At 41.7% G+C, this 22,365-nt stretch overlaps 1 protein-coding gene and 2 pseudogenes across 12 annotated transcripts in view; 2 read left to right on the forward strand and 1 right to left on the reverse strand.

Annotated features, from left to right (window-relative positions):
- Positions 1 to 5,860: 5,860 nt before the first annotated feature.
- On the reverse strand, positions 5,861 to 12,658 carry LOC131899761 (ubiquitin-conjugating enzyme E2 K-like; annotated as a pseudogene).
- LOC131900333 (U1 spliceosomal RNA) lies at positions 12,589 to 12,740 on the forward strand (annotated as a pseudogene).
- A 4,217-nt stretch (positions 12,741 to 16,957) lies between these two features.
- LOC131898816 (F-box-like/WD repeat-containing protein TBL1X) overlaps positions 16,958 to 22,365 on the forward strand; it is an 87,221-nt gene continuing 81,813 nt past the window's right edge. For 8 of the 12 annotated variants that reach the window (XM_059250025.1, XM_059250016.1, XM_059250026.1 and 5 more), the window contains exons 1-2: positions 16,960 to 17,019; positions 17,262 to 17,304. The gene's annotated coding sequence lies outside the window, so the exon portion shown is untranslated. Of the gene's footprint in view, positions 17,020 to 17,261; positions 17,305 to 22,365 lie in introns of all 12 variants that reach the window. The other 4 variants (XM_059250021.1, XM_059250023.1, XM_059250027.1 and 1 more) reach the window with 2 other exon arrangements.

The raw sequence follows: 22,365 nt of genomic DNA on the forward strand, positions 1-22,365 counted from the left end.
GAGAAACCCTGTCCCGAAAAACCAAAATAAATAAGTAAGTAAATAAATAAATAAAAAGAAAGATGTGTTATGATCCATCATTGTCATACTTGTGTTAGATGCACAGCTGCTTTCAATGTGACTAGTGGGAGTCTTTTCAAAATGAGTCCTGGGTCTTTTGGTCTTGTTCCTCTATGACCTTTTAAGCATATTCTTCCTTTCGGGAAGCAAAGCTATTCCCATTCCTAGAGCAAATTCCCAGGCCCTGGCCTAGATCATGTCTCTTTGCCATGGCAGTTAGAAGCTTAGAGCTGTTGGTTTGCTCATTGCTGTTGGTGTTGTTTCTTGGCTCTTTCAGTGATGAGGCCCTGGAGGTGGATATTGTTTACCTCTGTGGCTTCCTGCTGATGTTCACTGCCAAATGCAGCTCTGAAGAGTTTTCTTTTCTCTGTAGTGGTTTCTTTATCCATTGTTGCACAGCCCCCATCCTGTGTATTTAGGTCCCAGAGTTAGGGTATTGGTCTGTGCCAGTCTTTAGTCTACACCTGCTGGGCCCAACTCTGCAAACTTTTTTTTTTAAAGAGGCCTTCAAGCTTTGAACATTTTGGCACTTTTAAGTAGTTGACGGTAGAGGGTGGAATTAAAAGAGGTGAATTGGATTGGTAGATAGGTGACAAAATGTTTGTTCTTATAAATATGAGGAACTATGTTCAAATCCTCAGCACCTATGTGAAAACCTGGGTATGGTAGCATGTGTTACAATGCCAGAGCTCAGGGGTGGGGGCAGAGACAGGATCCCTGGAAATTGCTATCCGGCTAGTTTAGCCTATTGATGAGCTCTAGGTTCAGTTGGAAACTCTCTCAAATACCTATGGTGGAGAGCAACTGAGGAAATTATTTGATGTTAGCTATAGGCTCGCACATGTGCTTGCATGACACAAAACATGAACTTTATTTCATGACATACAGGACTGCTTTCATGATAGTCAGTCTTTAGCCCCAGAGGGAAGACTGCAGAGGGTGTGGGGGGATGGTGGCCACAGATCAAACTGTTCTGAGGATTCAGGGCCAAACGCGCACTTGTATGACAGTTCACTCACTCTGAGCCCACCCTGGAGAATTGGCTTGATTTCTAAGAGCCCCTTCACTTGTGAGCTTAGTTGTGTTAAAAGGAGCTACAGGCCTGGGATCCCAGAAATAGCCTGTGATTCTCCAGTCTGGTTCTGCTCTGTATGTGGGGGTAGGGCATGGGGATAGGAGTTGGATGAAAGTCCCCATTGAAAGCATGGTTAAAAGGATAAAAGAGCTTTGATGTAGACTGTTTCCAGCCATCTATTTAATTCTCAGTCCACAAGTGGAAAGAAAATAAACAACCATTCAAAAGTAATATTTATGTAACCTGCAGAAATCTCGGCCAGCCATGGGAAAGATGATGCGCTTTGACGTGCATGATGGTCTCCCGAGTTCCCCCTGGCTGTAGGCTTCTGAGCAAAGCTAATGAGGGGGGGCAGGGGCGCGAGGGCGTGAGCGAGAGAGCAATCTCTGTTTCTGTTGGAGTCCTCTGAATCTTCTTCATAACATAGGAACTTTTTTAAAATGGAAAAATGAGTTGTGCAGATTTTACATTTAGGTCATTTTCATGGAATGTAGGTCACTCACACAGATGCAATGGGAGAGTATATTGTTTTCACTGTTTTGGTATATATACATGTTGTATTGTGTATGTATGTATGTATGTACATGTTTGCATGTGGGCTCAGAGGCCAGATGTTGGGTGTCTTTCCTCTATTGATCTTTACCTTTATTGTATTTATTTTTATAAAAAATGGGCTTTTAAAAAAGATTTATTACATGCCTGTGAGTGTATATTGTATGTGTACATGTCTATGGAGGCCAAAAGAGGGTGTTGGTTCTCCAACAGCTAGTTAGAGATGGTTGTGAGCTGTCCATTGTGGGTGCTGGGAAGCCAGCTAGGAACCTCCAGGGGAGTAGTATAGGCTATTAACTACCAAGCAGTCTCTCCAGCCCCTATGCCTTGAATTTTCAGGATTGAAACTCATTGGCTGCTGAGCTTCAGGAGTCTACCTATTTCTGCCTTTACACATTGCTTGGGTTAAAATCCCATGCTACCGAATCTGGTGTTTTATATGGATTTGAGGCATCTGAACTGAGGTCCTCACACTCAATGCTTGCACAGTGGGCACTTTATCCACTAAGTCATTTCCCCAGCCACGTATTGTATGTTTTAGATCCCCTCAAAAGGGAATTACGGTGTGATTTAAAAGAATCTGGGAAGATAGATTGAGCTAGTATTGAGGATGGAGTGTCCTTCAGGTAAGTTCAGGCTGGTTGGGTGTGGTGGCTCACTTCTGTAATCCCAGCACCCAGGAGCCAAGGTAGAAGAATTGCTTCAGTTTGAGGCTAGACTGGGCTGCACAACAAGTTCTAGGTCAGTCAGGGCTGCATAGCAAGACTCAGCCTCAAAAAACAAAATTAGAAACAAAACAATTTGGGTTGTTTTTACACTGCAAAGTTTTGACCGGTTAGGATGCTGTTTCGTGTGTGTGTGTGTGTGTGTGTGTGTGTGTGTGTGTGTGTGTGTGTGTGTGTATGTATGTTCGTGTACATGCTCGCATACCTGGGTATATACACTGACTATCAGTGAAGCCTGGGTATGTGCCCAATGCAGCTAGAGATTGATAGTCAGGTGTCTTCCTCAGTTGTTTCTCAGTTGCAGGGTCCCTTACTGAACCTGGAGCACCCCAATTTGGCTAGCCTTGCTAATCAGGGATCCATATGTTTCTGCCTCCCCAGCACCAGAATAACTAGAACATACCATTCACTACACTCATTTTCTACAGGTATTGGGGGTCTGAACTCAGGTCTTCATGACTTGTATGGCGAGCCATTTACACAATGAGCTATCTACCTCAGGCCCAGGGCAGTTGTTTTTAACATCCTTCAAGGGCCTTTGTCGGTCCTTTTTTTCAGTTGTCACAAGTGTTGGGGGAGAGATACTTCTGGTCTCTGCTAGATGGAAGCCTAAGATGCTGTTGCAAGTCTGTAGTACCCTGTTCTAGTTTCCTGCCTGCCCCAGAATGATGTACCTCATATAATATCGCCACCAGACTGAAGTTTGCAATTCCTAAAAGATGTTCCTCTAATCTCATTCCTTAGCCTACGTGGCAAGGTTTCCCCAGCTGCTTCCTCATATGGAAATAGAGATACATAAAGATAGAGGGGCTCCCTTGCAGACACAGTGTTCCCTGGAAGCACGGAGGTAGAATTTTGTTGGCCCAGAGCCATTGTTAGACATGTTTTTCACTCCCAAGTGTTTACAAGGAGGTTTTCCCCATGTTTTTCTTCAGAAATGAAGTTTCAGAGGTGGGGAATATATGCAAGGTACGAACCTCTTCTGTGTACTTGTAACAGCAGGGGCTCGGCCATTTCCGAGATGCAGAGAGCAGAGTGTACCTTTCTTCCCCTGAAGAACCTCCAAGCAGGCTGGAGAGGCAGCTGAGGATTCTGGTGACTCCCACTACAGTTCAGGGGACAGGTGGTGCATGTTCCAGGGACACTGAGCTGAGCTCAGACAGGGCCTGTGTAGAGCAGGTACAAAGGAGGGAAACAGGTGAGGCAGGTACTGTCCAAAAACAGGGCAGGACCATGCTAGGCAGTGCTTGGGTGCTTTGAAGGAAGAGAAGATTGGGCCCCACCTGAGGTCAAGCAGGTGTTTTATGCCATTCTGATGGAAGCTGTGTGGCCTGCAGGTTTGTGTCTGATGTTGTGTGCCTGTGCAGTTGAGGCATTCCATTCTGCCTATATTATATGTGATTTGGGAGATCATAATGTGTGTGAAGAATGAGGGAGACAGGCTGAGAATCTAGAGAGCTTTTTATTACCTTCTGAGTTCAGGGTCAGATGAGCATTGCTTGAGCTTGCATCCATGTCTGTCTTTTTTGTTGTTCTTTTGTTGCTTTAACGGTAACTATTCATTTTCATACCATTTCCCACGAATTCTGAAATGGAGAACATGGACTGTCAATACAAATCCAGAAGCAAGTGGAGATGTGTGGATTTGCTGAAAGCAAAGACAACTAGTCAGAAAATGTGACAGGAGGCATGGCCCTGGCTCAGTGGGTAAAATGCTTGCTGTGCAAACACGCGGACCTGAATTGGAATCCCTAGCACCTGTGTAAAAAGTGTCCCCAGAAAGGCATGATGGTGCACACCTGTAATACTATAAATGATAACACTGAAGCTTTGACGGGAAGATCTGGGCCTCATTGGACATCCACTCGAGCCAACCACTGGGCTCCTGGTTTATTGAGGGGGGGGAGGGAGGGAGAGAGAGAGAGACAGCCAGACAGATAGACAGACAGACAGACAGTCTCAAAAAATAAGGTCAATATATGGCTTCCCCATGTATGTGTGCACACACATACATACACAGAGCAATGTTCTTCTCTACTGTTGCTATTTCTGCAGCTGTAATCTCAACTCGCATGACTTGGTAGGTAGAATCATGACCCCGAAGGGGTGTCCCTTTCCCACGCCCACAAGCAGTGAGTTTGTGCTTTTTAACATGGCTCTCAAGGGCCTTTGCAGGTAGAATTTAAGAATCTTTTTTGTTTTGTTTTGTTTGTTTTTCAAGACAGGGTTTCTCTGTGTAGCTTTGGAGTCTGTCCTCCCCACTTTGTAGCCCAGGCTGGCCTCGAACTCACAGAGATCCGCCTGCCTCTGCCTCCCAAGTGCTAGGATTCAAGGCGTGTGCACCACCATTGCCTGGCTCGAATTTAAGGATCTTAAGATGTATAGATGATCCATTTGCATGCAGAGTAATGGCAAAGGTGATTTGAGGAGAGAGGAACTCAGGAGGCTCAGAATCCAAGCCCAGAAAATTGGTTTTCTTAATATATGTGGGGTGGAAAATGTACCTCATAAATGAGGGTTTGGGGTCTTCCAGTTCTTAGCATCCAGTAAGCAGACATTGTATGGTTTCATCAGCTGGGTTGTGTTGTTAATAACAAGACACATTGTATGTATTTCAGTTTTCATCACAGCTGAAAACCAGAGTTATGTACAAATAGGACCATATTCAATAACATTTATTGTTAGGATACAGTTTGAATTAGAAAGCGAGGCAGAGGCGGATCTCTGTGAGTTCGAGGCCAGCCTGGGCTACAGAGCGAGATCCAGGAAGGGCGCAAAGCTACACAGAGAAACCCTGTCTCGAAAAACCAAAAAAAGAAAAAAAAAAAAAAGAAAGCTGTTTTCTGTGTTTCTTACTAAATTCAGTTATGCTTTTATGTATTTGACAGGAGAGGGAATGTATGTATGTTAAATCGACTTACATCCCAGAGCAAATAGAGAATTTTCATGTTTTGAGAAATTGGTAATTGTGAGGTTTTTAACTGTCCAATAACAATGTACCATGTATGTGATGTTTGACATTTGTGCATTCTGGCTTCATTCTCTCCAGCCCCCAGCAAAATTTGCCATTTATAATTCTGTGATTCAGTGACCTTTGTGTGTGTGTGTGTGTGTGTGTGTGTGTGTGTGTGTGTGTGTGTGTGTAACTGGGCAGACATTGATATCTTGGTGAAACCATTAGAAAACACATTGTGACCCACTCCTCCTTGGCAGCTACTAATCTAATTGTGTCCACAGATTTGTATATTCTCACTTCAAAAAATTTTTTATACATGTGTTTAATTAGCTTTATTTGCAGAGCGGGGATTTTTTCCCCCCAGTCTCCAATGGTGCCTAGATAACATCATTAGGCAATAATATCAGTTTAAAGAAATTTATGCAGAATCCTAAATTACACGTGTTGGTGCCCCTCACAAAGCGGTGAGCATGGCTGGCAACAGCTCCTGTATCATTCGCTCAGGAGCACTTCAGTTGCTGTTTCTGTATCCCATGATTTGGAAGACAAGGCCACTATTACTGTATTTCTATCAAAGTATATAGTACCCACGTTTTATTTTTTCTTTCTTTTTAAGTTTTATTATTTTGGGGAGGTGTATTTTGAACTAGAAACTGGTGCTCCAGCATATACATGTGCCTTCAGTTGGGCTGTCTGCTTGAACATTTCAGGATTCTGCACATTCATCTTTCAGGATATACAGAAAAGTACCCTCCTCCCCCCAATGATAGAGCCAATATTAGGATGCCATATTTTAGTGATAAACTAGACCTTAGGAGGATTAAGTGGATATATTTCTGGTATTTTTTATCTCTAGTTCATCTCTTCCTCCTTCATATGGTGTGTCTGGAGGGTCCTGCTATTTCTCCTCTTAATTCTGCAAAAGTCTCACCTACAAGATCTACTTTAATTTAGTTTTTGCTTGTCTGTCCTTATTTCTGCCCACATGTCCCCAAATTATAATTCAGAGGGAAAATGGATCTTTTTTCATGTTAGAAAAAGATCACTATTCCTGTATGATGATTTACTAAATCAGCTCAAGAAAATATCATCGCCACGATCTCCATTATATAGAAGCATTCTACATGGTCTAGAATGTTGTCTTTATCTGCAGATAAGACTGAGAGCAGGCATGACGCTGGAGCAGTAGCTGAGAGTTTATACCCAATCACTAGCTCAAGGCAGAGAGAGCTAGAGCTATTCTCATGTTTTAAATGAGTGGGTTATAGAATTCATATGTTCTTTTATATTTGGCCTCCTTTATTTGTGGTATTGTTTTTCACCCTACTGTATCCATTCTTGTTGCTCTCCCCTCCCTCCCTCCCTCCCTCCCTCCCTCCCTCCCTCTCTCCCCCTCTTCCCTCTCTTCCCTCTCTCTCCCTCTAGTACTGAGGATTGAACCCAGAACCTTGCTCATGCTACGCAAGCACTCTACCATTGAATTATATCCCCAGCATTCTTTATGTCTTACTTTGAAACAGGGTCTTGCTGAGTTGCCCAAGGTGGCCAGAAACTTACTGTAGTCCAGACATACCTGTCTCAGCTTCCTAAGTATCTGGGATGACAGGCCTGCACCACTAGGCCCAGCTGCTGTAATAGATGAAGGTTCATTCATATTATGACATGGATGAATGGTAGATGACTCACTGTACTGTGATACCTCATTATTATACTGTATTTTGTTTATTCATTGACAAAAAACCATACTGTGTTTTGTTTATCCATTCTTCAGCTGATGGTCATAGACTCTTTCTGCCTTTTGCTGTTGTGAATATAGCTGCTATGGTATGTCTTCGATTATATTCTTAGGAGCAGAACTGTTGGGTCAGAGTATGTTATGGTTTCAATGAGAACTGTCTCCCCTAGGCCAGTGAGCTTTGAATACTGATGCTGTTTGGGAAGGTTGTGGAGCCTTTAGTGGGGTAGCTCACAGAATGAACTGGGGTTAGGTCTTGATGCCCTACTTTCCTGCTTTGGTTTCTTGTCTAGGTAAGCAATGTGACCATTTGCTGCCACCTGCACCTTCCCTGCCATGATAGACTGTATCTTTTAAAACTTTGAGTGAGCCTAAATAAACTCTTCTCTGAACTAAGATGTTTGCTCATAGCAACAAGAAAGCAAATGTAAATCTTCAACTTTAAAAAAATTTTAAAATATGTTTATGTGTATTTTGCCTACACATATGTCTATGTATCATGTACATGCCTAGTGCTGATGGAGGCCAGAAGACGACATCAGATCTGCTGAAACTGGAGTTAGAGAAGGTTGTAAGCCAACCTTGTAGGTGCTAGGAATTGAACCTGGGTTCTCTGGAAGAGCAGCCAATGTTCTTAACAACTGAGCCATCTCTCCAACCTCATGTTTAACTTTTTTTTCCCGAAGATATTTTTTCTTCTCTTTTTTATGTGTGTAGTGTGGAGGCCAGAGGTCAGTGTCAGATGTCTTCTTCTATTGCCCTCTACCTTTTTTAAGACCAGGGACTCTCAACGACTCTGGAACTTGCTGATTTTGCTGGAGTGGCTGCTTACAAAGCCACAGCATTTAACTCTCCACTGTGCCTGGCTTTTTACATGGGTGTCAGGATCTGAACTCAGGCCTTGTGCTTATGTGACAAACATTTTACCAACTGAGCCCTCTCCCCAGCCCCAACCCTTTATTCTACACTTCTAAAGCACAGAGTGCAGGAGTTCCTTGATTTCAAAGGTACAGACCAAGCATGAGGCCAGCTGAGTGACACAGTTTTTCAGAATGGAAACTTTAATGCAGGAACAAGATGGCACGGCGTGAAAGTCAAAATAAGATACCATGCGTGCCCCTGATGGAGTGTGAACAGAGTTTTCAGGAAAGTAAGAACAAAATGTAAGAAGAGTAAAGTGAGTAGGGACAGCAGGGTGCTGGACTGCAGGAGGTGCTCACTCACTCTCATGTGGCCTCAGTGACAGATGCCGTTCTTTCACTTAAGCCATAGGCATGAGTTTTAGGGCTGCTTGTTTGAGGGGCAACAAAGGACTGCAGCTGCTATAATTTGCCTGAGGCGTAGAACTGGAGCTTTAGAGTCATTGTGAAGTACAGAGCCTTCTAACACAAAATGCTAAGTACTGTAAAATGGTGCGAATGTTCTATAGTGGGCACTCAGCAGCAGGAGGGAAGAGGTGCATTAGTTTTCACTGGCTGCTGTAACAGTCTTCCTTCCATAAACTTAGGTGAGTAAAATAGCACAGGTTTACTGTCTTACAGTTTGCAGGTCACAAATCTGAAGTCAGCTCATGGGGCTAAAAGCAGCATCATGTTATTTTCAGGAGACTCAAGGGAACCCTCCGTCCATATTTCCTTAGCCCACAGCTACCACATCCCTTAGGCCACAGCCCCTTCCTCTCTGAAAACCAGTAGAGATGGCTTTATTTTTCTCATGAAGCATCTCAGGCATTGGCTCTTCAGCCCCCTCCTTGTTTAAAGGACTGTTTTGAGAACACTGCTTAGGATAGAATTGATTTGTGTGATGTGACCTGCTACTAGAATAAATAGTAGTGGGAGGGAAGCTCAAGTGTTGCTATTTAGCAAATACCCCCTCATATAACTCAGGGTGATTTCTTTCTCTCTAAATGCTGTCAGCTCTTTAGCAATCTAATTTCTCTCTTCAACTTACATTCCTTCTTGTCAGTAACCAGACATAATTCCATCTTGAGGGGATTGAAGTGTGGGAAATGCTGATGGGGAGAAGGACATTATTTCACTTACTACAAATGGAATCTGAAGTATTGTATATAATTCTCGAGAATGTTACTGGTGGTTCCCATCTCCACCTCTCCTGGTAGCATAGGAAGCACACGTCCAGGCAGCTGATGGAAGGAACATGTTTTGTTTGTTTGTTTGTTTTTTTTTCAGATAGCAATGTAATTGATGACATGTTTTTGAATAATGAGCTACAGTCAGACTTCTGCTTTAGGAAGAATTGTATGTTATGTTTTTGCTGAAGAATTGATCAGGTTGACACCAATTCTTGTCACTATGCAGAGACTACAGAGTACTACCAATGGAAATGACAGTGCATGTGGATGAAATGTTAAGGGTGCTATGTGGGTACAGTGATAGGACTTAAGATTTGATGGAGAGAATAATGGGGAAGGAGAAAGGAAGAGAGTTCAAGATGGCAATGACAGTGTTTGGGGCCTGGTGAAAAAGGGCACCAGTTGGTAAGTCAGAATACTGAAGAGAACTTAAGGTTAGGGCAAGTCTACCCTTGACATAATGACTTCTGGGTACCATACAGGGACCCAAGTGGAGATATGAATGAAACCTGCCTTAGTCACTATTCTGTTGCTGTGAAGAGACACCATGACCATGGCGACTCTTATAAAAATAAAACATTAAATTGGGGCTTGCTTACAGTTTCAGAAGTTTAGTCCATTGTCATCACAGCAGGAAGCTTGGTGGCATGCAGGCAGACATGGTGCTGGAGAAGTCTTCAAGTTCTACATCCAGATATGGAGGCAGCAGGAAGAGAAGCCACTGGGCCTGGCTTGGGCTTTTGAAACTTTCAAGCCCACCTCCCAGTGACACTTTCTCAAAGAAGGCCACACCTACTCCCAAAAGGCCACACCTCCTAATCCTTCTCAAGTAGTGCTGTTTCCTGATGATTAAGCCTTCAAATATATAAACCTATAGGGGCCGTTCTTACTCATATGTCCCCATCCAGACCTGTTTCATACATGTTGACTGGGCCAAACCCCAGTGCATCCCTGGTCGGCTTGGAATGGGGAGTCCACGTGCAAGGCTCCAGGGCTCCGCCTTTGAATGTGGTGGCTATTACATAAGGCAGTGATGGAGGCGGTTCTGAAACAGCAATGCCAGATGGTTCTGGGAAGTGGGCAGGTCGAGGCTCAGTGTTGCATCTGTAGAGTTTATTGAGGTTATTGTTTTAACACAGCAGATGCAGATGGCTCCTTTGGTGATTCACACGGTTCTAATCTGGGGCCTATTTTTCTCATTTATGTTGTCATATTTAAGAAGTTCTAGTGTCTGCGTAGAGACATATGCCCAGGACTTGACTTTTCCTAGTTGGTTCAGCTATAACCTCCACCATCTTGGTTATTGACCAAGTAAAACATATGGTGGCCCTGTGATCCATCATCCAAATATAGAGAGTTTTGAAATAGAATCACTATTAATAATGATCATTTTACCATTAGTGCCAGCTTTTGAAATGGCAAGACTTTGTGACATCTTTCTAGTTCCTTCCATCTGTAATATTTTCATCAGTCTACAAGATGATAAAATATTGTTTCTCTAGTAAACTGGCTTATATTTGTGCCTCAGAGGCTAAGCTCTCAAGAATGTAAAGAAAAGGTGGTGTTCTGTTCTCAGTCACTACCCTTCCAACTTGCAGAATACTGAGTAAATGTGTTTTTAAACTAAACTTGCTTGCTAAAATTTGAAATGAATCCATACACACCAAATGACTACTCTATGTGCAAGACTTGAGATTCTAGAGGAGATATAACAGACCCTACTGGGGCTAGAGAGATATAGCTTAGTGATTGCGAACACTTCTTGCTCTTCCAGAGGACTCAGGTTCACACCATCCATAACTCCAGTTTCAAGGCATCTGGCACTCTTCTCTGACCTCTGTGGGCACCAGGCATACATGTGGTATACATATACATACATATACATATGCAGGCTCATACATGCAAAATAAAGCCTAAAAACAAAAACCCACCAAGACAGAGAAAGACAGAAGGTAGACGCTTGCTTTATTCTAGCCAGGAGAACAGTAGAGAGGACATTTGCTATTAAGATAGAAGTGGCATCGCCTTTGCTGTATTTGCTTGGTCAAAGGCACATAAGTCACTAGGTTCTTATCACAGAGGAGAGGATTCATTTAGTCATTGTCTTCACATAGATGAGGGAGGAGCAGGCACAGGGAAGAGAGCCTGTTTAGCAGTTGACTCTTGGGTAACCAGAGATACTGCAGTTCAAGTTTGATGCCTCTGATGCATCTTGCAATGATCATGTTGCTAGACTGAAATGTTGGTCATAATTTGCTCATTATAGTTTTTTTCCCTCCAAAATTCCCAACTCAAATTTATGTAAATGTTTTAACGGTAGATGTTTCAAAATTATTTCTCAAGAAATCTGGAAATTTTTTATGTACCCACCAGCTATTGTTAACAATCTTAAGTCCATTGTCTCATAAGTGTGACCATTTTATAAATAATCCTCAGACATTTGTGAAATAAATGGGAATATAGATTATTTAAACATCATCCTGGAATATATTATTATTATGTAGTGTAATCTCGTCATTAGGTATGCTTTTCTGAAGCATTATTATATTGTGAAAGCCAAGCTTTGGGTTTTACTGTATAGATGATCCACACATTTTTTTTTTTTTGGATGCTGAAAAAAACTTTATTCTTGGAGGCCAGATATGGTGGCTCATGCCTGGAACTTCAGCATTTAGAGGTAGAAACAACAAGAATGCTGGAAGTGGTAGGTCAGTGCTGGTCCACATAGCAAGTTCTAGGTCAATCAGAGCTACATAAGGAGGAGAACCTATCTCAAAGGAAAGTAGAGGAAAGGAAACAAATCTGCAGTGGGTGTATGGCTCAGTTGGTGGAATACTTGCCTAGCATGCAGCTAACTCTGGGTTTGTTCCCCAGCACTGCATAAAGACACGATAGTGCATGCATATAATGCTGGAACTCAGTCGTTGAAGGCAGGAGATAAGGAATTCCAGAGTCCCTCTGGCTGTTTAGAGAGTTCCAGGATGCCCAGAGGTATAGTTAAGTGGTAGAACATCTTCCTAGCACTTGCAGAGCCTCAGGTTCAATCTTTAGTACTGTAATAAACAATTTATTTTTATTTTTTATTTTTGGTTTTTCGAGACAGGGTTTCTCTGTGTAGCTTTGCGCCTTTCCTGGATCTCCCTCTGTAGACCAGGCTGGCCTCGAACTCACAAAGATCCACCTGCCTCTGCCTCCCAAGTGCTGGGATTAAAGGCGTGTGCCACCATCGCCGGCATAATAAACAAATTTTAAAAGTAGATAAATAAAATTTTTTAAATGGTTCTTGCTTTCATATATTATTACTTACAGCAAGTTGAAGGCTTGAAGGCAATGGTGAAAGACCCTGATCTAGCCACATGATGGGTTACTAAACAACTGTTAAAAATATTATGTATACTTACCTGGCAGGGAGGGGAGATACCATGATCATGAAGGTGGTTTTCTTAGGGCGAGGCTTATCCATTGCACCCTGGATGTGCTAACCCCTGTGATTTCCCCAAATGTGGGAAACTCATAGTGGTGGACTGTATTCTCGCTCTCCCCTTAAAAAATATGGAACTGGTACAGTTATTGGCACCAAAATGCAACTGCAAAATGCAACAAGGTGTTTCTGCAACCCCTAGGGACAGGCAGGCAGCTCATATGGGCCTGTGGGTGCTTCTGCAGTATATTCTCGAGTAAGCTAGGCTGCAGGGATCTGTGTTGTAGCCATTCAGATTTTATTTGCTTAGCTCGTTTTTGGTGTTGTCCAGTTAGCCAGGATTGAGGATTATTAAAAGAACTGTCCCCTTTGTTTACTGAGCTTAGCCTGTTCCTACTTCAGAATGTTTTCTTTCTGGGACCTGTGGAAGAAATTTTATACATGCATAAAAAATCTAGTGGGGGTTTTCTGATAGTCTGTCTTTATTGTTGAATAAGGACCTCATTGTCTTCACTTGGTAGATTCCTGAGAAACCAAGAATCGGATCTGTGGTTCCCGTCCTCCTGGTAGGAAGTTGTATTCACTGGCAACCTTTGTACAGTGCCTTCATGTTGGCTTCAGCTCCATTTCCCTGCTGTGGTTACCTTCTGTTTGCTCTGGTCCATCTTCTTATTTCATTTTTGCTATTTTGTATGGGATTGTGAGAGCCATGATCATTTCTTTTTTTCCTCTTTTCCTGGGTGGAGAAAGATAAGGATTTCACTGAGTGAGACTGTTGTGGTTTCTTAGAGGTTGTTAGCTGGCAGTAGCTTTTAAATTCTGGTGTGTTAGCGGCATGCATCCTATTTTAATCTCGCTTCCTGTGGAAGTGCCTCAGGGACACAGTGTATTTCTAAATTTAGTGTGATGAATACTGGATCACACACAGTTTCTGCCAGACCCTAGGCAAAGCTTTGGAGGTCGTTCAGGTCTGCACATGAAGGATAAAGTTCTTCAAAAATAGTTTATACAAAAAAGATTCCTAGTGACTAACAAAGCACCCAAATCATTCAATTTCACTGCAATTAAAAGGGTCTTGGGGGCTGGAGAGATGGCTCAGTGGTTAAGAGTACTTGCTGCTCTTGCAGAGGACCTGAGTTCCGTTCCCAGCACCATGTCAGATGGCTCACAAATGCCTGTAACTCTTAACTCTAGGGGATCTGATGCTCTTTTTCTGGCATCTGTGGTATATCCACACATGTATATATACAAAAATAAAAAGATAACTTAAAAAAATCTTTGGTGTTAGATTACACACACTTAAAGTTATTTTAAGTTATTTTCTATCTCCTTACCTGTTACAAGGTGATCTTTCTCTAAATTCCGTTGAAATCTGGGCCCTTAAGTAGGCTTCATGATGTTTACAGAAAAAGCGGAAAATGAAAGTGAGGTATTAGAACTAAAAAAGTTCACAGAAACTGGATGGCTTGGTGGGTCAAGTGCTTGCCACACAAACATGAGGACCATAGTTCAGATCCCCAGCACCCATGTGAAAGCTGGGTGTGTTGGTGTGCATCTGTAACTTCATAGCTGGGGGTCAGAGACACATAGATACTGATAGTCTTGCTCAATTGCTGAGCTGCAGGCTCACTGAGAGACTATCTCAAACAAAACAAAACATGGAGAGCAATAGACAAAGACACTTGATGTTCTCTCTCTCTCTCTCTCTCTCTCTCTCTCTCTCTCTCTGTCTCTCTCTCTCTCACATACACACACACACACACACCACAAAAGCAAAGAAAAAGCTACAAATTCTTTAGTGTCTCCCATGAGACAAATACAAGGAATTAGTGCAGAAAGAACTTTTTTCTTGATATAAAAAGGGAAAGTTTGGAATAATACACTTTTCATCAATTCTTCAGTATCTTTGATATTTCTTTAAAAAAACTTTTTTAATGATAGCTAGTAATGATGCCTTTCAGTTATTTGTTTATTTATTTATTTTCACACATGGCCTATTTGTTTGTTTTGGCACACGATCATGCTCTGCATTCCAGGCTGCCCTCAAACTAGCGATCCCTGTGCTACCACTTTGGCCAGTGATAATATTGATGAGCTAGGAGCAGCAGCACCATGCATTTTCCATATATCTTTATCTTTCCCAGAATATGGGTAAGATAGGTGCCCCTCATTCTGTTTTAAGGGGAAGGTAGATGATGAGAGCTCACCCCACACACACCAGCTTTTTGTCTGAGTAACCCAGTGCTGATTGGCAAGGCTGTAAATTCTTTGTACACATAATAGAGTTCAATCCCAAAAGCAATTTTAGATATATGGCATTTTCTGCATGCCACAAAGGATTCTGTAGGCTCTTTAGTGCATGTGGTAGAAGCTGTCCCCTAACATTTTGTCATCCTTCAGGAAGTCATTTACTCTGTATAGGTTGGGAACAGAAGGCCTTGAGCATGCTAGACCCTGGGATGTTAAGCCAGCTAGTTCTGTCTCGGCTTCTCTGGCCAGGGATCTGTGCTCTTAATTCCTAGAGAGAATAGAATCATGGAAACTGTCTGCTTCATATCCAGAGATGACAACTCAGAGACCATAGTGCTGCTCGAGGGTTCTTACTTTTCAGTTTTTAATAAAGGAACCAAAAGAGTATATTCTTCAGGGACTAATGCTGGCAAGACAGGCCTGGTCTCTGCATAAGAAGCAGAGGTTTTGGTCATGGGTGTGAAGGACAGAGGTGATGATTGTGCTGCAGGTCTGATCAGGGTAAGTAAGTTCTCTCCAAGGGTGTGAGACTAGACAATGGGAAACCAGTTAGAGACATGCTTAGTACCCTGGACAAAGAATGAAAGGTCGGTCTAGAAGTCTGGCATTCACAAAACTATTGAGCATAGATTGCAAAGCCAATTTGCCAGTTTACTGATCATGAGAAATTATTGCCTGTGTTTATTATCTCCCTACCTTCCTCTGATAAGAGCTGCATGTTTGTGTCTCAGCCCCTCACACTGTCCACAGTGGAATGCACCACTCCAATAGAACTAAAAATAGTTGCCCCTCACCCGTGATGGGGCACCGTAGCTTAAGGTCTCCAGTTGATTCCTGATAAAGCTTGTTTTATGTGTTCTTTTTCCTATGCCTACATATGTGTAATAAAACTGAATATATGATACCACAGTAAAAGATTAACAATAATAGTAAAATAGTTGTAAGAGATATATAAATATGAATTTCCATCACGGTATCATTATGTGGTACCCACTGTTCTTGTGATACCACTGTGATGAAATGAAATAAGGTGGATAAGTAAGTTTAGCATGAAGGTTACTATTAAGTAAAATAAGAAATATTTGAGTACATAAGCATCGACAAGCCATATAATAAACAGATGTCCTCTAATTGACCAATGTGGGAAGAGCATATATAGTGTAGATGTGCTGAATTTGTTCACAGAGCTATTTGTCACTGGAAACTAGGGACATCACATGTTCTGACCTTCCTCCTCTCTTGCCTGTACCCAGTGAGAGCCATCTCTTCCCCCTTATGCTTTCCCTACCATACACTCTTAGACCAGAAATTCTAAACAGGGATGTTTATGTCCTTTATGGATGCTTTCTGTGTCTGGGAAATAGTTGTTTCATTTGTCACAGTCAGGGCAACTATATAGACTACTATGTAGCCCAGGCTAGTCTCGAACTTAAGATCCTTCTGTTTTTGTTTCCTGAGTTCTAGGATTACAGTTGTGTACCACTGCAGTCTGCCCATTTAAAATTATCTTGTGTCTTACCTTGACTTAAAAGAAAGATCTTCACTTCACTTGGTGTTCTTTTGGATGACAGAGGAGGTTGTGTTAGCATTTAGAAGGTTGCTAGGGGGATTTCTGTAACTGAGAAATGTCATTTATGGGCTGCTCCTGAGCAGTCTGAGATCATGATAAACTCTGAGTAGGTTTATGTGAACTGTCTCTCTGTGTACTTTATGCAGAGGTACAGGCATTAAGTTCATTAGTGACGGCTGCCTGCCACCTTATGTGGTTCTTAGTAGTAAAGCTACAGAATGCTGTTATGGTATAGTTGAGGAGCTCTTCAGAGGGATATGTTCTAAGGAATATGTCCTTAGATTTTGCTGGGTGGGCATCCATAGAGTACATGCACTGTAAGTAACCTAGCTGTGATACCACAGGTGATGAAAGTGTATGGGTATGCTGTCTTATATGTGGTCTGTTGTTGGCTAAAGCATCTACATGCAGGACTGACTGACTAGACTTATAAATCACCCTCTGCCCAGTAATAAGATGTTGACAATATGTACTTCGTGTATTGGTTGACATTTTAACCTTATTTTGGCTATTATTCATTAACAGGTAATTGAAGATAGAAGAGACGTCTGGAAAAAAAGGATTTGCCTGCATTTGCTTCTGAGTAAGTAAAATGGTAAAACGGATTTCTCACTATGTAGTGAATTAACACGTCAGCCTCCCAGTGTTTCCTGAGCTTAAAAAAAATGTGACATTGTTGGCTTTCTGCACTGGAAATGGTGATTTACCAACATTTGTTGCAATTGGCTGATTTTACTAGCAAAAGGCTGAGAAAGAGAAGGAAAGAAGGATGAGAAATAGCAGTAGTAGTTCATGACAAACTCCTTTTTACATTTTTTTCCTTAGATGTGCTGGACCTGGAACCCTGGACCTTGTGCATGCTAGCAAGGTACCAAACTGCACTCCTAAACCCATAAAACCTTCTTTACTTTATCTTTAGGAAGTTGGAGATTTATCCCTTTTTTTTAAAGATTTTGCAATACTGGGGGATTGATGGTCTTGTGCATGCTGCAGGTGCTTTGTCCCCAAGCTACACCCTCAGTCTGGTATCAATTTTAGAAAACAAACATGAAGAGTGACCACAGTGTGTGTGCTTTTCAGTGGAGCATAGCTGCTGATCTCTTCTGCCACGTACTTACGAAGTTCTTATTTTACCAGCCAACCTTGCCTTCTGAAAACAAATTGAAAGCATTTGGCTTTTTTCTATATCCTGGGCTTCCTCTGTCTTATCTGCCCCTCCTGAAATTAGTGTAAAAGTAAACTAAGCCTTGAAAGTCTGTGTATGTCAGCCACATTTTTCCATAAACATCTTTTTTTTTGGCCCCATTCTGAGGTAGCATGACTGGTGAATGGTGGCTGGGGAAGTATTTTTTATCAGTGCTGATATGGGTGGTTTATCAGAATAGAAGGAGGCAGCGTCTGATAGAATGGGACCTTTGGAGCCTGATATGCTAGTTGCCCTTTGTCACTCAGTTTTGATTGAAAGCATCCATTATAGGCACTTTTTAGGAACAGTCTCATTGCTGACTGTCCTTGTGACCTGTTACTTTTATCCTGTTGTAGAGAATACAGAGATATGTGAGGTATAGTTGAGTTCATTTGTAGTAGGAGTCACAGAGGTAAGTACAGGGTGTAGTGCAGGCTGTGGTATGTCTGGGTGTGTGCCCTTTGCTAAGCACTTTCCACCCTACATTTGTTGGTTCTTGGTAGCAGCTTTACTGAGATAGACAGTTCACCTATTTAATGCACACAGTTAAGTGATTTTTACTATATTCATAGCATCATATCCCCACCATCAAGTTTATAATATTTTATCATTCCCTAAAGAAACTCTGTTAGTCACTCTCCATTCCCACCTTCCCCAGCTCATGGGTACCATTGACCTACTTTCTGTTCGTGCATTTGCCTAGCTATGGCCTTTTGTGTGTGGTGGTTTCCACTCTGAAGACTGTTTTCAACGACTACAGTGTGGGTTAGTATCGATGCTTCATTTCTTAGTAGACACAAGTACTAGTCTGTCATCTGCTCATTCATGCACCACACAGTCATTTTTGAAACCTTCCCTTCTCTTCCTGTGCTGATAGATACTACACTCAGGCCACTGCACATGCTTGTCCAGCAATCTACCAATGAACTATGTTCTCCAAGCCTCTTTATTTTTCTTATAAATAAGACACAAGGCTGTGTTGCTCCTCCTGACCTCCAGCTCACATTCCTCCTTTACTCTCTGGAGTGCAGGTATGTACCGCCAGACCTGCTCAAACCCATTTACTTTGAAACCATAGTAGACTCACAGGGAATTACAAACTATTACTGTCATTTCCTGTCCTTAACCTTTTCTAGTGATCACATTGTCCTATTGTCCTACAGGACAGTCTGTCAGTATATGCGCCTTTGAGTATGCATGTACGAGAGAGAGACAGAGACAGACAGACAAATGCGTGCACACACACACACGTAGAGGCCAGCTTCTTAGAAGTCTGACAAAAGATTGCATGTGCAGACTAAGACTTGAATGGCTGCAGTATTGGATATACAGTACTTCAGGAAGGAATGACATGCCCTTAGCTCCCCTTATGTGCATGCTCTCAGTGTAACACTACATTGGGAAAATAATCACCATACTAGGTTAGTTCACTCAAGTTTAACTAAAATCCTCCCCCCAAATCCAAACCCTTTTTCCTCTCATTAGATTACATATGGGCATCTCAAAATAATAATAAAATAAGCTAATAATAAACTGGAGTAGTACAAAACAGACTAGGAGAAGAAAAAGAGCCAAAGCAAAAGTACAAGAAACACCTAGAGACACAGACACACACACATTGGCTTGAAATCCCATAAAAATACAACACAGGAAACCATAATATATACTCAAAAGACTTGTAAGGAGGAAAAAAGATAATGCCCAGTCAAAGCATTATGATATAAGCAAGGAACCTCCAAAAATACCATTGAGTTTGTTTTGTGTTGGCCGACTACTGCTGGGCATGGGACTTGCCTTTCACTGTGGTTTATATACTCAGTGAGATGCAGTTGGACAAAACTAAGTTTCCTTTGCAAGTAGTTATCAATTGGAGATAGCTTCTATGTTAGGGATTGAGGATTTGTGTCCACTTCTCTCAGCTGTAAGAACCCTATCTGGTGCAGACCCCTGTATGCCCAGTGCATGCTCAATCTCTGTGAGTTTGTATATCTGTCTGTCCTGTTGAGTGTTTGGAAGACACTGGTTTTTTTGTTGTTGCTTTTTGTTTTGTTTGTTTGTTTGCTTGTTTGTTTGGTGTCTTTATCCCCACTGGTTCTTACAGTCTTTTTGCTTCCTCTTCCACACTATTCCCTGACCTCTGAGGGGAGAGATTTGATGGAGACATCTTATTTAGGGCTGAGTATTCAATGGTCTCTCATTCTCTGTGTTATGTTTGGCTGTGGTCTCTGTATTTGTTCCCATCTGCTGCAGGAGGAAGCTTCTCTGATAATGACTGAGCAAGACATTGATCTGTGTGTATAGCAGAATGCCATTAGGAGTCATTTTATTGTTATGTTTCTTTAGCAGAACAGTAACATTTGGTTTCCCCCTAGGTCCCTAGTCTTAGGTTCTTGGCTACCCAAGCAGTGTTGGATGTGGGTTCTATCTCATGATGTGGGCCTTAAATCCAATTAGTTATTGGTTGTTACTCCCACAAGCTTTGCATTACTAATACACCAGAATATCTTGCAAGCAGGTCACTACTGTAGATCAAAGGGTCTGTAGCTGAGTTAGTGTTTACCTTTCTCCTCTGGTAGTATGCAGAGTACCTTCCAGTAACATGGACACTAGTCAGTAGAGGTGAAGGCTCTAGGTATGCACCAGCTTGACTTTTCCATGTTCAATGAGTTATATAGGTGTTGTCTTGATCAGTAGGGCTTTTGCATCAGTCTGTAGAGAACAACCAGTAGCCTTGGGAATTGCCTGCATAGTGTGGGGTGTCCATGGAGCCCCATTGGCCAACAACTCTATTAGATGTTACCTGTTCCTGGCACTGGAGGTTTCATTTGGTGTCTAGAAATGTCTAGTTGGGACTTTGTCTCTCCCATTTGTTGATTCTATTTAGATTTCTTTCATGTACATATATATTTTAAGAAGCTTCTACTGTTTTTGGTTTCCATATGACTCCTCAAATGGCCATTAGTTTTAGCTGTCTCTCCTCATATTCCCTCCCTTGCACTCTCTTCCCTTCCCTCCCCATCTGCCACTCCCCTTCTATACCCTGCCCCCATCCATTCATAACTGTCTATTCTATTTCCCTTTCCTAGGGAACTCCAGTCCCTTACTCTTAGACCTGACTTCTGTGGGTCTATGGATTATAGCCTGCTTATTGAAGACTTAAGAGCTAGCATCCACATATAAGTGATACAGAGCATTTTTGTCTTTTGGAGTCTGTGTTACCTCACTTAGGATGACATTTTTTTTCCTAGTTCCATCCATTTACGTGTGAATTGTATGATTTCATTTTTAATGGCTGTTACTGCTTTTTTTCTTTTCTTTTCTTTTTTTTTTAACTGTTTTTATTCTTTGGGGGGCCCTGCCACACAACTCCCAAATAAATCAACACAGAGGCTTATTCTTAATTATAAATACAGGCCTTAGCTTGGCTTGTTTCTTGCCAGCTTTTCTTAATTTTAAATTATCCCATCTACCTTTTGCCTCTGGGCTTTTTCTTTTTTTTTTTTTACTCTTACTCCTTGGCTGGCCAGGTGGCTGAGTAACTAGGTGGCTGGCCCCTAACATTCTTCTCTCCTTGTTCTCTTGCTTTTTCTTCTTCGCCCAGATTTCTCCTATTTATTTTCTTTGCCTGCCAGCCCTGCCTATCCTTTCTCCTGCCTTGCTATTGGCCATTCAGCTCTTTTTTAGATAGACACAGCTTCACAGAGTTAAACAAATGCAACTTAAAAGAATGCAACACATCTTTGCATCATTAAACAAATGTACCACATGTTAAAATAATATTCTACAACTGCTGAGTAATACTACACCATGTAAATATACCACATTTTCTTTATCCATTCTTCTGTTGAGGGACATGTAGGTTGTTTCTAATTTCTGAATATTATGAATGAAACAGCAACAAGCATAGTCGAGCATGCGTCTCTGTGGTAGGGTGAAGGATTCTTTGGCTATATGCCTAAGAATGTATAGCTGGATCTTGAGGTGGATGGATTTCCATCTTCCTTGGTAACCACCACATTGACTTCCATAGTGGCTGAGTTTACACTCCCACCAGCAATGGAGGAGTGTTTCTCTTACCCCACATCCTCACTAGCATGAGCTCCTACTTCTTTTATTGATCTTAGCCATTTTAACAGGTGTAAAATGGAATTTCAAAATTGTTTTGATTTGCATTTCCCTAATGACTAAGGATGTTGAACATTTTTTAAGTGTTTCTCAGCCATTTGAGTTTCCTCTATTGAGAATTCTGTGTTTATCCATGTTCCCCATTTTTTAATTGGGTTGTTTTCTTGATACACAGTTTTTTTTAAGTTCCTTGTATATTTTGTATATTAATCCTCTATTGGATGTGTAGTTGGTAAAAACCTTTTGCCATTCTGTAGGCTGCCATTTTGTCTAAATGTTGGTGTCCTTTGTTGTGTAGAAGCTTCTCAGTTTCATGAGGTCCCATTTATTAATTGTTGATCTTGGTGCCTGTGCTAACAGTGTTCTGTCTGAAAGTATTTTCCTGTGTATGCCCATTTTTCTATCTTCTTTTGAGAATGTCTACTAAAATCTGTTGCCCATTTTAAATCAGGTTATTTGTGTAAAGACTTACTTCAAAGGTTATGGCTGTTATGACTGCACATGGTGACAGGAATTTGAGGTGTGGTACGTGTACTCTCGTGGAAAATTCTAGACTGCTTTTCTCAAAGGCTTCTTTCATAATTCACTTTTCAAAATTCTCTGCTACTGTTACGGGAC

This window comes from Peromyscus eremicus, chromosome X, assembly GCF_949786415.1.
Source record: "Peromyscus eremicus chromosome X, PerEre_H2_v1, whole genome shotgun sequence".
NCBI lineage: Eukaryota > Metazoa > Chordata > Mammalia > Rodentia > Cricetidae > Peromyscus > Peromyscus eremicus.